The 15,951-nt window shown below is 44.0% G+C and overlaps 12 non-coding genes across 12 annotated transcripts; all 12 read right to left on the bottom strand.

Moving 5' to 3' along the window:
• Positions 1-331: 331 nt before the first annotated feature.
• Positions 332-522, bottom strand: LOC141242280 (U2 spliceosomal RNA). Its single transcript, XR_012306886.1, has one exon. It is a non-coding gene; the product is annotated as a U2 spliceosomal RNA (small nuclear RNA).
• Positions 523-1,637: 1,115 nt separating this feature from the next.
• On the bottom strand, positions 1,638-1,828 carry LOC141242279 (U2 spliceosomal RNA). Its single transcript, XR_012306885.1, has one exon. It is a non-coding gene; the product is annotated as a U2 spliceosomal RNA (small nuclear RNA).
• A 1,115-nt stretch (positions 1,829-2,943) lies between these two features.
• LOC141242277 (U2 spliceosomal RNA) lies at positions 2,944-3,134 on the bottom strand. The gene has a single exon (XR_012306883.1). It is a non-coding gene; the product is annotated as a U2 spliceosomal RNA (small nuclear RNA).
• Positions 3,135-4,249: 1,115 nt separating this feature from the next.
• Positions 4,250-4,440, bottom strand: LOC141242276 (U2 spliceosomal RNA). Its single transcript, XR_012306882.1, has one exon. It is a non-coding gene; the product is annotated as a U2 spliceosomal RNA (small nuclear RNA).
• A 1,115-nt stretch (positions 4,441-5,555) lies between these two features.
• Positions 5,556-5,746, bottom strand: LOC141242274 (U2 spliceosomal RNA). The gene has a single exon (XR_012306881.1). It is a non-coding gene; the product is annotated as a U2 spliceosomal RNA (small nuclear RNA).
• A 1,115-nt stretch (positions 5,747-6,861) lies between these two features.
• On the bottom strand, positions 6,862-7,052 carry LOC141242273 (U2 spliceosomal RNA). The gene has a single exon (XR_012306880.1). It is a non-coding gene; the product is annotated as a U2 spliceosomal RNA (small nuclear RNA).
• Positions 7,053-8,167: 1,115 nt separating this feature from the next.
• On the bottom strand, positions 8,168-8,358 carry LOC141242272 (U2 spliceosomal RNA). The gene has a single exon (XR_012306879.1). It is a non-coding gene; the product is annotated as a U2 spliceosomal RNA (small nuclear RNA).
• A 1,115-nt stretch (positions 8,359-9,473) lies between these two features.
• Positions 9,474-9,664, bottom strand: LOC141242271 (U2 spliceosomal RNA). The gene has a single exon (XR_012306878.1). It is a non-coding gene; the product is annotated as a U2 spliceosomal RNA (small nuclear RNA).
• A 1,115-nt stretch (positions 9,665-10,779) lies between these two features.
• Positions 10,780-10,970, bottom strand: LOC141242262 (U2 spliceosomal RNA). Its single transcript, XR_012306877.1, has one exon. It is a non-coding gene; the product is annotated as a U2 spliceosomal RNA (small nuclear RNA).
• Positions 10,971-12,085: 1,115 nt separating this feature from the next.
• Positions 12,086-12,276, bottom strand: LOC141242250 (U2 spliceosomal RNA). The gene has a single exon (XR_012306876.1). It is a non-coding gene; the product is annotated as a U2 spliceosomal RNA (small nuclear RNA).
• A 1,115-nt stretch (positions 12,277-13,391) lies between these two features.
• LOC141242238 (U2 spliceosomal RNA) lies at positions 13,392-13,582 on the bottom strand. The gene has a single exon (XR_012306875.1). It is a non-coding gene; the product is annotated as a U2 spliceosomal RNA (small nuclear RNA).
• A 1,115-nt stretch (positions 13,583-14,697) lies between these two features.
• LOC141242216 (U2 spliceosomal RNA) lies at positions 14,698-14,879 on the bottom strand. The gene has a single exon (XR_012306858.1). It is a non-coding gene; the product is annotated as a U2 spliceosomal RNA (small nuclear RNA).
• Between the last annotated feature and the right edge of the window lie 1,072 nt (positions 14,880-15,951).

Below are 15,951 nucleotides of genomic sequence, written 5' to 3'. Positions count from 1 at the left end.
TCAATTATATTGTGCAGCTTATCTCACCACCTGTAGTTATTTAGGTGAAAGCTCCAAAATGCTTGCCTAATATGTCTGTTTATCCAAAAGGAAGTAAAAAGGGAGAGCTAGAAAGATAGCATTGCATCACATTACATGGCAATGCAATGCACAGTTGCTGAAGTTGAACCAAAATGAGCTTGTAATCTGGCTTCTGCAACTTTGAACATGAAAAATCCAATGAGGAGAAGAAAAGCAAAGCCAAAGAGTCCATCCCCAAATCCGACAAACAAGCAAAATGAACAAAAAACATTGAATTCAATTCTTTCTGATTTTAGAAACTGCATTAAAGAAGGGGTGCACCGGTCCTGGAGATACTGCAATACCAGGTCAATGCGTGGAGTGGACAGAGCAAGCTCTTTTTCCATCTCCCTGTTCTAAAAATCCATTTAATATATGGTCCCCAGATAGGGGACGTATCAGATATTAAACTGATAAGAACAGATACTACACTTGATCTTAGCCAAAAGGCCGAGAAGCGATAACCAGAATTGGTTTCAAACTACGGAGCCACCCAAGGATCCTGAAAAGTCCATTTGTGGAGATGAGCTCCTGGACTCCCGTTAAGAAGACATGTTGTAAACCTCTAGATCCCTTACATGCCTGCACTTTTCGGCTTGCTGCTGCTGCAATCCACGCGTTTTAGATCTGCATAACTCCACCTCTTTAAACACAGCACCTTCACCCCCTGCTGTTCCCACCCGCCTCAACACCGTTGGAAGGGAGGAGAACCAATTAAGGCGGGGGGTGGGGTGGAACGAGCAGCTGTCTACCCTTAGCAGGAGGGCTCCTGATTACATACCTCTCCTGCTGCTGCTGCTGCTGGCTGTCCAGCAGCAGACTGAAGGTGGCTGCTGCTGTGCACAGGTATATAAAGGCTCAGAGCCTATTATGACACGCGCAGCCAGCGTTCCATTGCCACATTCCATCTACTGCAGGCAGGATACCTGGCTGGCTGAATGTCGCTGAGAAGCTCACAGAGACCGCCATAAGCAACAGTTTAACAGAATGCCACAGACTAATCAACCAAACTTTTTGGGTTGGGTTCTCTTTTATAGTCTGCAGGCATTAAATGAAAGAAGTCAGTGTTCCAGCAGAAGGAGACAACGTTTCAGAAAAGGCATTGTAGCAAACCAAAAAAGAAATTTTAAGCGCAGCAGAGTAACCAGCGCACATACCTGTTAGCTCAGGTGAGTTTAAAAGGCTGCTGTTGATAACAAGGGCATTTGCTAAATAGATGGTGTGTGTGCAACAATATACTGAAAGGTCAATTATATTGTGCAGCTTATCTCACCACCTGTAGTTATTTAGGTGAAAGCTCCAAAATGCTTGCCTAATATGTCTGTTTATCCAAAAGGAAGTAAAAAGGGAGAGCTAGAAAGATAGCATTGCATCACATTACATGGCAATGCAATGCACAGTTGCTGAAGTTGAACCAAAATGAGCTTGTAATCTGGCTTCTGCAACTTTGAACATGAAAAATCCAATGAGGAGAAGAAAAGCAAAGCCAAAGAGTCCATCCCCAAATCCGACAAACAAGCAAAATGAACAAAAAACATTGAATTCAATTCTTTCTGATTTTAGAAACTGCATTAAAGAAGGGGTGCACCGGTCCTGGAGATACTGCAATACCAGGTCAATGCGTGGAGTGGACAGAGCAAGCTCTTTTTCCATCTCCCTGTTCTAAAAATCCATTTAATATATGGTCCCCAGATAGGGGACGTATCAGATATTAAACTGATAAGAACAGATACTACACTTGATCTTAGCCAAAAGGCCGAGAAGCGATAACCAGAATTGGTTTCAAACTACGGAGCCACCCAAGGATCCTGAAAAGTCCATTTGTGGAGATGAGCTCCTGGACTCCCGTTAAGAAGACATGTTGTCAACCTCTAGATCCCTTACATGCCTGCACTTTTCGGCTTGCTGCTGCTGCAATCCACGCGTTTTAGATCTGCATAACTCCACCTCTTTAAACACAGCACCTTCACCCCCTGCTGTTCCCACCCGCCTCAACACCGTTGGAAGGGAGGAGAACCAATTAAGGCGGGGGGTGGGGTGGAACGAGCAGCTGTCTACCCTTAGCAGGAGGGCTCCTGATTACATACCTCTCCTGCTGCTGCTGCTGCTGGCTGTCCAGCAGCAGACTGAAGGTGGCTGCTGCTGTGCACAGGTATATAAAGGCTCAGAGCCTATTATGACACGCGCAGCCAGCGTTCCATTGCCACATTCCATCTACTGCAGGCAGGATACCTGGCTGGCTGAATGTCGCTGAGAAGCTCACAGAGACCGCCATAAGCAACAGTTTAACAGAATGCCACAGACTAATCAACCAAACTTTTTGGGTTGGGTTCTCTTTTATAGTCTGCAGGCATTAAATGAAAGAAGTCAGTGTTCCAGCAGAAGGAGACAACGTTTCAGAAAAGGCATTGTAGCAAACCAAAAAAGAAATTTTAAGCGCAGCAGAGTAACCAGCGCACATACCTGTTAGCTCAGGTGAGTTTAAAAGGCTGCTGTTGATAACAAGGGCATTTGCTAAATAGATGGTGTGTGTGCAACAATATACTGAAAGGTCAATTATATTGTGCAGCTTATCTCACCACCTGTAGTTATTTAGGTGAAAGCTCCAAAATGCTTGCCTAATATGTCTGTTTATCCAAAAGGAAGTAAAAAGGGAGAGCTAGAAAGATAGCATTGCATCACATTACATGGCAATGCAATGCACAGTTGCTGAAGTTGAACCAAAATGAGCTTGTAATCTGGCTTCTGCAACTTTGAACATGAAAAATCCAATGAGGAGAAGAAAAGCAAAGCCAAAGAGTCCATCCCCAAATCCGACAAACAAGCAAAATGAACAAAAAACATTGAATTCAATTCTTTCTGATTTTAGAAACTGCATTAAAGAAGGGGTGCACCGGTCCTGGAGATACTGCAATACCAGGTCAATGCGTGGAGTGGACAGAGCAAGCTCTTTTTCCATCTCCCTGTTCTAAAAATCCATTTAATATATGGTCCCCAGATAGGGGACGTATCAGATATTAAACTGATAAGAACAGATACTACACTTGATCTTAGCCAAAAGGCCGAGAAGCGATAACCAGAATTGGTTTCAAACTACGGAGCCACCCAAGGATCCTGAAAAGTCCATTTGTGGAGATGAGCTCCTGGACTCCCGTTAAGAAGACATGTTGTCAACCTCTAGATCCCTTACATGCCTGCACTTTTCGGCTTGCTGCTGCTGCAATCCACGCGTTTTAGATCTGCATAACTCCACCTCTTTAAACACAGCACCTTCACCCCCTGCTGTTCCCACCCGCCTCAACACCGTTGGAAGGGAGGAGAACCAATTAAGGCGGGGGGTGGGGTGGAACGAGCAGCTGTCTACCCTTAGCAGGAGGGCTCCTGATTACATACCTCTCCTGCTGCTGCTGCTGCTGGCTGTCCAGCAGCAGACTGAAGGTGGCTGCTGCTGTGCACAGGTATATAAAGGCTCAGAGCCTATTATGACACGCGCAGCCAGCGTTCCATTGCCACATTCCATCTACTGCAGGCAGGATACCTGGCTGGCTGAATGTCGCTGAGAAGCTCACAGAGACCGCCATAAGCAACAGTTTAACAGAATGCCACAGACTAATCAACCAAACTTTTTGGGTTGGGTTCTCTTTTATAGTCTGCAGGCATTAAATGAAAGAAGTCAGTGTTCCAGCAGAAGGAGACAACGTTTCAGAAAAGGCATTGTAGCAAACTAAAAAAGAAATTTTAAGCGCAGCAGAGTAACCAGCGCACATACCTGTTAGCTCAGGTGAGTTTAAAAGGCTGCTGTTGATAACAAGGGCATTTGCTAAATAGATGGTGTGTGTGCAACAATATACTGAAAGGTCAATTATATTGTGCAGCTTATCTCACCACCTGTAGTTATTTAGGTGAAAGCTCCAAAATGCTTGCCTAATATGTCTGTTTATCCAAAAGGAAGTAAAAAGGGAGAGCTAGAAAGATAGCATTGCATCACATTACATGGCAATGCAATGCACAGTTGCTGAAGTTGAACCAAAATGAGCTTGTAATCTGGCTTCTGCAACTTTGAACATGAAAAATCCAATGAGGAGAAGAAAAGCAAAGCCAAAGAGTCCATCCCCAAATCCGACAAACAAGCAAAATGAACAAAAAACATTGAATTCAATTCTTTCTGATTTTAGAAACTGCATTAAAGAAGGGGTGCACCGGTCCTGGAGATACTGCAATACCAGGTCAATGCGTGGAGTGGACAGAGCAAGCTCTTTTTCCATCTCCCTGTTCTAAAAATCCATTTAATATATGGTCCCCAGATAGGGGACGTATCAGATATTAAACTGATAAGAACAGATACTACACTTGATCTTAGCCAAAAGGCCGAGAAGCGATAACCAGAATTGGTTTCAAACTACGGAGCCACCCAAGGATCCTGAAAAGTCCATTTGTGGAGATGAGCTCCTGGACTCCCGTTAAGAAGACATGTTGTCAACCTCTAGATCCCTTACATGCCTGCACTTTTCGGCTTGCTGCTGCTGCAATCCACGCGTTTTAGATCTGCATAACTCCACCTCTTTAAACACAGCACCTTCACCCCCTGCTGTTCCCACCCGCCTCAACACCGTTGGAAGGGAGGAGAACCAATTAAGGCGGGGGGTGGGGTGGAACGAGCAGCTGTCTACCCTTAGCAGGAGGGCTCCTGATTACATACCTCTCCTGCTGCTGCTGCTGCTGGCTGTCCAGCAGCAGACTGAAGGTGGCTGCTGCTGTGCACAGGTATATAAAGGCTCAGAGCCTATTATGACACGCGCAGCCAGCGTTCCATTGCCACATTCCATCTACTGCAGGCAGGATACCTGGCTGGCTGAATGTCGCTGAGAAGCTCACAGAGACCGCCATAAGCAACAGTTTAACAGAATGCCACAGACTAATCAACCAAACTTTTTGGGTTGGGTTCTCTTTTATAGTCTGCAGGCATTAAATGAAAGAAGTCAGTGTTCCAGCAGAAGGAGACAACGTTTCAGAAAAGGCATTGTAGCAAACCAAAAAAGAAATTTTAAGCGCAGCAGAGTAACCAGCGCACATACCTGTTAGCTCAGGTGAGTTTAAAAGGCTGCTGTTGATAACAAGGGCATTTGCTAAATAGATGGTGTGTGTGCAACAATATACTGAAAGGTCAATTATATTGTGCAGCTTATCTCACCACCTGTAGTTATTTAGGTGAAAGCTCCAAAATGCTTGCCTAATATGTCTGTTTATCCAAAAGGAAGTAAAAAGGGAGAGCTAGAAAGATAGCATTGCATCACATTACATGGCAATGCAATGCACAGTTGCTGAAGTTGAACCAAAATGAGCTTGTAATCTGGCTTCTGCAACTTTGAACATGAAAAATCCAATGAGGAGAAGAAAAGCAAAGCCAAAGAGTCCATCCCCAAATCCGACAAACAAGCAAAATGAACAAAAAACATTGAATTCAATTCTTTCTGATTTTAGAAACTGCATTAAAGAAGGGGTGCACCGGTCCTGGAGATACTGCAATACCAGGTCAATGCGTGGAGTGGACAGAGCAAGCTCTTTTTCCATCTCCCTGTTCTAAAAATCCATTTAATATATGGTCCCCAGATAGGGGACGTATCAGATATTAAACTGATAAGAACAGATACTACACTTGATCTTAGCCAAAAGGCCGAGAAGCGATAACCAGAATTGGTTTCAAACTACGGAGCCACCCAAGGATCCTGAAAAGTCCATTTGTGGAGATGAGCTCCTGGACTCCCGTTAAGAAGACATGTTGTCAACCTCTAGATCCCTTACATGCCTGCACTTTTCGGCTTGCTGCTGCTGCAATCCACGCGTTTTAGATCTGCATAACTCCACCTCTTTAAACACAGCACCTTCACCCCCTGCTGTTCCCACCCGCCTCAACACCGTTGGAAGGGAGGAGAACCAATTAAGGCGGGGGGTGGGGTGGAACGAGCAGCTGTCTACCCTTAGCAGGAGGGCTCCTGATTACATACCTCTCCTGCTGCTGCTGCTGCTGGCTGTCCAGCAGCAGACTGAAGGTGGCTGCTGCTGTGCACAGGTATATAAAGGCTCAGAGCCTATTATGACACGCGCAGCCAGCGTTCCATTGCCACATTCCATCTACTGCAGGCAGGATACCTGGCTGGCTGAATGTCGCTGAGAAGCTCACAGAGACCGCCATAAGCAACAGTTTAACAGAATGCCACAGACTAATCAACCAAACTTTTTGGGTTGGGTTCTCTTTTATAGTCTGCAGGCATTAAATGAAAGAAGTCAGTGTTCCAGCAGAAGGAGACAACGTTTCAGAAAAGGCATTGTAGCAAACCAAAAAAGAAATTTTAAGCGCAGCAGAGTAACCAGCGCACATACCTGTTAGCTCAGGTGAGTTTAAAAGGCTGCTGTTGATAACAAGGGCATTTGCTAAATAGATGGTGTGTGTGCAACAATATACTGAAAGGTCAATTATATTGTGCAGCTTATCTCACCACCTGTAGTTATTTAGGTGAAAGCTCCAAAATGCTTGCCTAATATGTCTGTTTATCCAAAAGGAAGTAAAAAGGGAGAGCTAGAAAGATAGCATTGCATCACATTACATGGCAATGCAATGCACAGTTGCTGAAGTTGAACCAAAATGAGCTTGTAATCTGGCTTCTGCAACTTTGAACATGAAAAATCCAATGAGGAGAAGAAAAGCAAAGCCAAAGAGTCCATCCCCAAATCCGACAAACAAGCAAAATGAACAAAAAACATTGAATTCAATTCTTTCTGATTTTAGAAACTGCATTAAAGAAGGGGTGCACCGGTCCTGGAGATACTGCAATACCAGGTCAATGCGTGGAGTGGACAGAGCAAGCTCTTTTTCCATCTCCCTGTTCTAAAAATCCATTTAATATATGGTCCCCAGATAGGGGACGTATCAGATATTAAACTGATAAGAACAGATACTACACTTGATCTTAGCCAAAAGGCCGAGAAGCGATAACCAGAATTGGTTTCAAACTACGGAGCCACCCAAGGATCCTGAAAAGTCCATTTGTGGAGATGAGCTCCTGGACTCCCGTTAAGAAGACATGTTGTCAACCTCTAGATCCCTTACATGCCTGCACTTTTCGGCTTGCTGCTGCTGCAATCCACGCGTTTTAGATCTGCATAACTCCACCTCTTTAAACACAGCACCTTCACCCCCTGCTGTTCCCACCCGCCTCAACACCGTTGGAAGGGAGGAGAACCAATTAAGGCGGGGGGTGGGGTGGAACGAGCAGCTGTCTACCCTTAGCAGGAGGGCTCCTGATTACATACCTCTCCTGCTGCTGCTGCTGCTGGCTGTCCAGCAGCAGACTGAAGGTGGCTGCTGCTGTGCACAGGTATATAAAGGCTCAGAGCCTATTATGACACGCGCAGCCAGCGTTCCATTGCCACATTCCATCTACTGCAGGCAGGATACCTGGCTGGCTGAATGTCGCTGAGAAGCTCACAGAGACCGCCATAAGCAACAGTTTAACAGAATGCCACAGACTAATCAACCAAACTTTTTGGGTTGGGTTCTCTTTTATAGTCTGCAGGCATTAAATGAAAGAAGTCAGTGTTCCAGCAGAAGGAGACAACGTTTCAGAAAAGGCATTGTAGCAAACCAAAAAAGAAATTTTAAGCGCAGCAGAGTAACCAGCGCACATACCTGTTAGCTCAGGTGAGTTTAAAAGGCTGCTGTTGATAACAAGGGCATTTGCTAAATAGATGGTGTGTGTGCAACAATATACTGAAAGGTCAATTATATTGTGCAGCTTATCTCACCACCTGTAGTTATTTAGGTGAAAGCTCCAAAATGCTTGCCTAATATGTCTGTTTATCCAAAAGGAAGTAAAAAGGGAGAGCTAGAAAGATAGCATTGCATCACATTACATGGCAATGCAATGCACAGTTGCTGAAGTTGAACCAAAATGAGCTTGTAATCTGGCTTCTGCAACTTTGAACATGAAAAATCCAATGAGGAGAAGAAAAGCAAAGCCAAAGAGTCCATCCCCAAATCCGACAAACAAGCAAAATGAACAAAAAACATTGAATTCAATTCTTTCTGATTTTAGAAACTGCATTAAAGAAGGGGTGCACCGGTCCTGGAGATACTGCAATACCAGGTCAATGCGTGGAGTGGACAGAGCAAGCTCTTTTTCCATCTCCCTGTTCTAAAAATCCATTTAATATATGGTCCCCAGATAGGGGACGTATCAGATATTAAACTGATAAGAACAGATACTACACTTGATCTTAGCCAAAAGGCCGAGAAGCGATAACCAGAATTGGTTTCAAACTACGGAGCCACCCAAGGATCCTGAAAAGTCCATTTGTGGAGATGAGCTCCTGGACTCCCGTTAAGAAGACATGTTGTCAACCTCTAGATCCCTTACATGCCTGCACTTTTCGGCTTGCTGCTGCTGCAATCCACGCGTTTTAGATCTGCATAACTCCACCTCTTTAAACACAGCACCTTCACCCCCTGCTGTTCCCACCCGCCTCAACACTGTTGGAAGGGAGGAGAACCAATTAAGGCGGGGGGTGGGGTGGAACGAGCAGCTGTCTACCCTTAGCAGGAGGGCTCCTGATTACATACCTCTCCTGCTGCTGCTGCTGCTGGCTGTCCAGCAGCAGACTGAAGGTGGCTGCTGCTGTGCACAGGTATATAAAGGCTCAGAGCCTATTATGACACGCGCAGCCAGCGTTCCATTGCCACATTCCATCTACTGCAGGCAGGATACCTGGCTGGCTGAATGTCGCTGAGAAGCTCACAGAGACCGCCATAAGCAACAGTTTAACAGAATGCCACAGACTAATCAACCAAACTTTTTGGGTTGGGTTCTCTTTTATAGTCTGCAGGCATTAAATGAAAGAAGTCAGTGTTCCAGCAGAAGGAGACAACGTTTCAGAAAAGGCATTGTAGCAAACCAAAAAAGAAATTTTAAGCGCAGCAGAGTAACCAGCGCACATACCTGTTAGCTCAGGTGAGTTTAAAAGGCTGCTGTTGATAACAAGGGCATTTGCTAAATAGATGGTGTGTGTGCAACAATATACTGAAAGGTCAATTATATTGTGCAGCTTATCTCACCACCTGTAGTTATTTAGGTGAAAGCTCCAAAATGCTTGCCTAATATGTCTGTTTATCCAAAAGGAAGTAAAAAGGGAGAGCTAGAAAGATAGCATTGCATCACATTACATGGCAATGCAATGCACAGTTGCTGAAGTTGAACCAAAATGAGCTTGTAATCTGGCTTCTGCAACTTTGAACATGAAAAATCCAATGAGGAGAAGAAAAGCAAAGCCAAAGAGTCCATCCCCAAATCCGACAAACAAGCAAAATGAACAAAAAACATTGAATTCAATTCTTTCTGATTTTAGAAACTGCATTAAAGAAGGGGTGCACCGGTCCTGGAGATACTGCAATACCAGGTCAATGCGTGGAGTGGACAGAGCAAGCTCTTTTTCCATCTCCCTGTTCTAAAAATCCATTTAATATATGGTCCCCAGATAGGGGACGTATCAGATATTAAACTGATAAGAACAGATACTACACTTGATCTTAGCCAAAAGGCCGAGAAGCGATAACCAGAATTGGTTTCAAACTACGGAGCCACCCAAGGATCCTGAAAAGTCCATTTGTGGAGATGAGCTCCTGGACTCCCGTTAAGAAGACATGTTGTAAACCTCTAGATCCCTTACATGCCTGCACTTTTCGGCTTGCTGCTGCTGCAATCCACGCGTTTTAGATCTGCATAACTCCACCTCTTTAAACACAGCACCTTCACCCCCTGCTGTTCCCACCCGCCTCAACACCGTTGGAAGGGAGGAGAACCAATTAAGGCGGGGGGTGGGGTGGAACGAGCAGCTGTCTACCCTTAGCAGGAGGGCTCCTGATTACATACCTCTTCTGCTGCTGCTGCTGCTGGCTGTCCAGCAGCAGACTGAAGGTGGCTGCTGCTGTGCACAGGTATATAAAGGCTCAGAGCCTATTATGACACGCGCAGCCAGCGTTCCATTGCCACATTCCATCTACTGCAGGCAGGATACCTGGCTGGCTGAATGTCGCTGAGAAGCTCACAGAGACCGCCATAAGCAACAGTTTAACAGAATGCCACAGACTAATCAACCAAACTTTTTGGGTTGGGTTCTCTTTTATAGTCTGCAGGCATTAAATGAAAGAAGTCAGTGTTCCAGCAGAAGGAGACAACGTTTCAGAAAAGGCATTGTAGCAAACCAAAAAAGAAATTTTAAGCGCAGCAGAGTAACCAGCGCACATACCTGTTAGCTCAGGTGAGTTTAAAAGGCTGCTGTTGATAACAAGGGCATTTGCTAAATAGATGGTGTGTGTGCAACAATATACTGAAAGGTCAATTATATTGTGCAGCTTATCTCACCACCTGTAGTTATTTAGGTGAAAGCTCCAAAATGCTTGCCTAATATGTCTGTTTATCCAAAAGGAAGTAAAAAGGGAGAGCTAGAAAGATAGCATTGCATCACATTACATGGCAATGCAATGCACAGTTGCTGAAGTTGAACCAAAATGAGCTTGTAATCTGGCTTCTGCAACTTTGAACATGAAAAATCCAATGAGGAGAAGAAAAGCAAAGCCAAAGAGTCCATCCCCAAATCCGACAAACAAGCAAAATGAACAAAAAACATTGAATTCAATTCTTTCTGATTTTAGAAACTGCATTAAAGAAGGGGTGCACCGGTCCTGGAGATACTGCAATACCAGGTCAATGCGTGGAGTGGACAGAGCAAGCTCTTTTTCCATCTCCCTGTTCTAAAAATCCATTTAATATATGGTCCCCAGATAGGGGACGTATCAGATATTAAACTGATAAGAACAGATACTACACTTGATCTTAGCCAAAAGGCCGAGAAGCGATAACCAGAATTGGTTTCAAACTACGGAGCCACCCAAGGATCCTGAAAAGTCCATTTGTGGAGATGAGCTCCTGGACTCCCGTTAAGAAGACATGTTGTCAACCTCTAGATCCCTTACATGCCTGCACTTTTCGGCTTGCTGCTGCTGCAATCCACGCGTTTTAGATCTGCATAACTCCACCTCTTTAAACACAGCACCTTCACCCCCTGCTGTTCCCACCCGCCTCAACACCGTTGGAAGGGAGGAGAACCAATTAAGGCGGGGGGTGGGGTGGAACGAGCAGCTGTCTACCCTTAGCAGGAGGGCTCCTGATTACATACCTCTCCTGCTGCTGCTGCTGCTGGCTGTCCAGCAGCAGACTGAAGGTGGCTGCTGCTGTGCACAGGTATATAAAGGCTCAGAGCCTATTATGACACGCGCAGCCAGCGTTCCATTGCCACATTCCATCTACTGCAGGCAGGATACCTGGCTGGCTGAATGTCGCTGAGAAGCTCACAGAGACCGCCATAAGCAACAGTTTAACAGAATGCCACAGACTAATCAACCAAACTTTTTGGGTTGGGTTCTCTTTTATAGTCTGCAGGCATTAAATGAAAGAAGTCAGTGTTCCAGCAGAAGGAGACAACGTTTCAGAAAAGGCATTGTAGCAAACCAAAAAAGAAATTTTAAGCGCAGCAGAGTAACCAGCGCACATACCTGTTAGCTCAGGTGAGTTTAAAAGGCTGCTGTTGATAACAAGGGCATTTGCTAAATAGATGGTGTGTGTGCAACAATATACTGAAAGGTCAATTATATTGTGCAGCTTATCTCACCACCTGTAGTTATTTAGGTGAAAGCTCCAAAATGCTTGCCTAATATGTCTGTTTATCCAAAAGGAAGTAAAAAGGGAGAGCTAGAAAGATAGCATTGCATCACATTACATGGCAATGCAATGCACAGTTGCTGAAGTTGAACCAAAATGAGCTTGTAATCTGGCTTCTGCAACTTTGAACATGAAAAATCCAATGAGGAGAAGAAAAGCAAAGCCAAAGAGTCCATCCCCAAATCCGACAAACAAGCAAAATGAACAAAAAACATTGAATTCAATTCTTTCTGATTTTAGAAACTGCATTAAAGAAGGGGTGCACCGGTCCTGGAGATACTGCAATACCAGGTCAATGCGTGGAGTGGACAGAGCAAGCTCTTTTTCCATCTCCCTGTTCTAAAAATCCATTTAATATATGGTCCCCAGATAGGGGACGTATCAGATATTAAACTGATAAGAACAGATACTACACTTGATCTTAGCCAAAAGGCCGAGAAGCGATAACCAGAATTGGTTTCAAACTACGGAGCCACCCAAGGATCCTGAAAAGTCCATTTGTGGAGATGAGCTCCTGGACTCCCGTTAAGAAGACATGTTGTCAACCTCTAGATCCCTTACATGCCTGCACTTTTCGGCTTGCTGCTGCTGCAATCCACGCGTTTTAGATCTGCATAACTCCACCTCTTTAAACACAGCACCTTCACCCCCTGCTGTTCCCACCCGCCTCAACACCGTTGGAAGGGAGGAGAACCAATTAAGGCGGGGGGTGGGGTGGAACGAGCAGCTGTCTACCCTTAGCAGGAGGGCTCCTGATTACATACCTCTCCTGCTGCTGCTGCTGCTGGCTGTCCAGCAGCAGACTGAAGGTGGCTGCTGCTGTGCACAGGTATATAAAGGCTCAGAGCCTATTATGACACGCGCAGCCAGCGTTCCATTGCCACATTCCATCTACTGCAGGCAGGATACCTGGCTGGCTGAATGTCGCTGAGAAGCTCACAGAGACCGCCATAAGCAACAGTTTAACAGAATGCCACAGACTAATCAACCAAACTTTTTGGGTTGGGTTCTCTTTTATAGTCTGCAGGCATTAAATGAAAGAAGTCAGTGTTCCAGCAGAAGGAGACAACGTTTCAGAAAAGGCATTGTAGCAAACCAAAAAAGAAATTTTAAGCGCAGCAGAGTAACCAGCGCACATACCTGTTAGCTCAGGTGAGTTTAAAAGGCTGCTGTTGATAACAAGGGCATTTGCTAAATAGATGGTGTGTGTGCAACAATATACTGAAAGGTCAATTATATTGTGCAGCTTATCTCACCACCTGTAGTTATTTAGGTGAAAGCTCCAAAATGCTTGCCTAATATGTCTGTTTATCCAAAAGGAAGTAAAAAGGGAGAGCTAGAAAGATAGCATTGCATCACATTACATGGCAATGCAATGCACAGTTGCTGAAGTTGAACCAAAATGAGCTTGTAATCTGGCTTCTGCAACTTTGAACATGAAAAATCCAATGAGGAGAAGAAAAGCAAAGCCAAAGAGTCCATCCCCAAATCCGACAAACAAGCAAAATGAACAAAAAACATTGAATTCAATTCTTTCTGATTTTAGAAACTGCATTAAAGAAGGGGTGCACCGGTCCTGGAGATACTGCAATACCAGGTCAATGCGTGGAGTGGACAGAGCAAGCTCTTTTTCCATCTCCCTGTTCTAAAAATCCATTTAATATATGGTCCCCAGATAGGGGACGTATCAGATATTAAACTGATAAGAACAGATACTACACTTGATCTTAGCCAAAAGGCCGAGAAGCGATAACCAGAATTGGTTTCAAACTACGGAGCCACCCAAGGATCCTGAAAAGTCCATTTGTGGAGATGAGCTCCTGGACTCCCGTTAAGAAGACATGTTGTCAACCTCTAGATCCCTTACATGCCTGCACTTTTCGGCTTGCTGCTGCTGCAATCCACGCGTTTTAGATCTGCATAACTCCACCTCTTTAAACACAGCACCTTCACCCCCTGCTGTTCCCACCCGCCTCAACACCGTTGGAAGGGAGGAGAACCAATTAAGGCGGGGGGTGGGGTGGAACGAGCAGCTGTCTACCCTTAGCAGGAGGGCTCCTGATTACATACCTCTCCTGCTGCTGCTGCTGCTGGCTGTCCAGCAGCAGACTGAAGGTGGCTGCTGCTGTGCACAGGTATATAAAGGCTCAGAGCCTATTATGACACGCGCAGCCAGCGTTCCATTGCCACATTCCATCTACTGCAGGCAGGATACCTGGCTGGCTGAATGTCGCTGAGAAGCTCACAGAGACCGCCATAAGCAACAGTTTAACAGAATGCCACATACTAATCAACCAAACTTTTTGGGTTGGGTTCTCTTTTATAGTCTGCAGGCATTAAATGAAAGAAGTCAGTGTTCCAGCAGAAGGAGACAACGTTTCAGAAAAGGCATTGTAGCAAACCAAAAAAGAAATTTTAAGTGCAGCAGAGTAACCAGCGCACATACCTGTTAGCTCAGGTGAGTTTAAAAGGCTGCTGTTGATAACAAGGGCATTTGCTAAATAGATGGTGTGTGTGCAACAATATACTGAAAGGTCAATTATATTGTGCAGCTTATCTCACCACCTGTAGTTATTTAGGTGAAAGCTCCAAAATGCTTGCCTAATATGTCTGTTTATCCAAAAGGAAGTAAAAAGGGAGAGCTAGAAAGATAGCATTGCATCACATTACATGGCAATGCAATGCACAGTTGCTGAAGTTGAACCAAAATGAGCTTGTAATCTGGCTTCTGCAACTTTGAACATGAAAAATCCAATGAGGAGAAGAAAAGCAAAGCCAAAGAGTCCATCCCCAAATCCGACAAACAAGCAAAATGAACAAAAAACATTGAATTCAATTCTTTCTGATTTTAGAAACTGCATTAAAGAAGGGGTGCACCGGTCCTGGAGATACTGCAATACCAGGTCAATGCGTGGAGTGGACAGAGCAAGCTCTTTTTCCATCTCCCTGTTCTAAAAATCCATTTAATATATGGTCCCCAGATAGGGGACGTATCAGATATTAAACTGATAAGAACAGATTTTTTTCTTTTTCATTTTGTTCTTATATTTCAGTTGTTATTTCTCTTCTAATATTTCTCTTGCCTTATAATCTGTTCATGCTACAAGGTTCCACAGATGAAAGTTCCATAGACTCTTGGCTCTTTTTTTCCCAATTCTCTTCAGATCTAACAGGTAATAAATATATATTTCACTTAGTGCTAATTTTATGCATTCACTTTCACTTATAAAATCTCTTTTAAAAAGCAATATGTTTCGGACTTTCCATAGCGCATTCTTTATTCCATTTATCATTATCCAAATGACTCTTTCTTTTTCTTTTGATTGACATGTAAAATTTCCATATAAAACTACTTCGTGATTTAAAAACTTAAGACCAGTAACAAACTTTAAGAGACTTCCAACTTCTTTCCAGACATTTTGGGCATAAAAACAGTTCCAAAAGGTGTGTAAAACTGTTTCCTCTCTAACACAGCCTGTTCTAGGGCATCTTGCAGTATTGCACAATCCCCTTCTGTGTTGAAAAAATCTAACAGGAACACATTCTTGCACTATTGCCCATGCCAAGTCTTTATATTCATTTGTTAGATAAGGTGCATAAGTCATTCTCCAAATTCTTCCACTTTTAGTGTATGTAAAGTTTGCCACTGCTGTCATCGTTTCTTTTCTCTTTGTCTCTAGAGCCAGTCTTCTTGAATTTGACAGCATCTCCACATCTACTTCAGGTAAGTTATAAAGTCTAATTGTTTTTTCTAGTAAGACATATTGTTTTGGCGGTGTAATTAGGACAGGAGAATTTGGGGGCAATGTTATCCACTTTCTTTTCCTAAAGATATCTCCAGCTGCATATCTTAAGTAGAAAGACCAATGAGTTCTTAGATTGGTCATTTTGAAGCAAAAACTAAAGAACTTTAGGTACAAAAATTTTTTGATATTTGGGATATTCTTTCCACCATATTTATGCTGCTTGTACATTGTCTCTCTTCGAACCTTCTCCATTTTTGATCCCCACAGAAAAAGAAAAATTTGTCTCTGGAGAAACTTTACTGTGTTCTCATTCGGGGGGTACACCATACTTAAAAACAACATTATCGGCAACAACAAAGACTTAATGATCAAGT

Source organism: Phyllobates terribilis, unplaced genomic scaffold (assembly GCF_046119375.1).
Source record: "Phyllobates terribilis strain yellow unplaced genomic scaffold, ASM4611937v1 Scaffold_1031__1_contigs__length_461108, whole genome shotgun sequence".
Lineage (NCBI taxonomy): Eukaryota > Metazoa > Chordata > Amphibia > Anura > Dendrobatidae > Phyllobates > Phyllobates terribilis.
The sequence above is the reverse complement of the archived record's forward strand: the minus strand, read 5'-3'. Positions and strand labels throughout refer to the sequence as shown.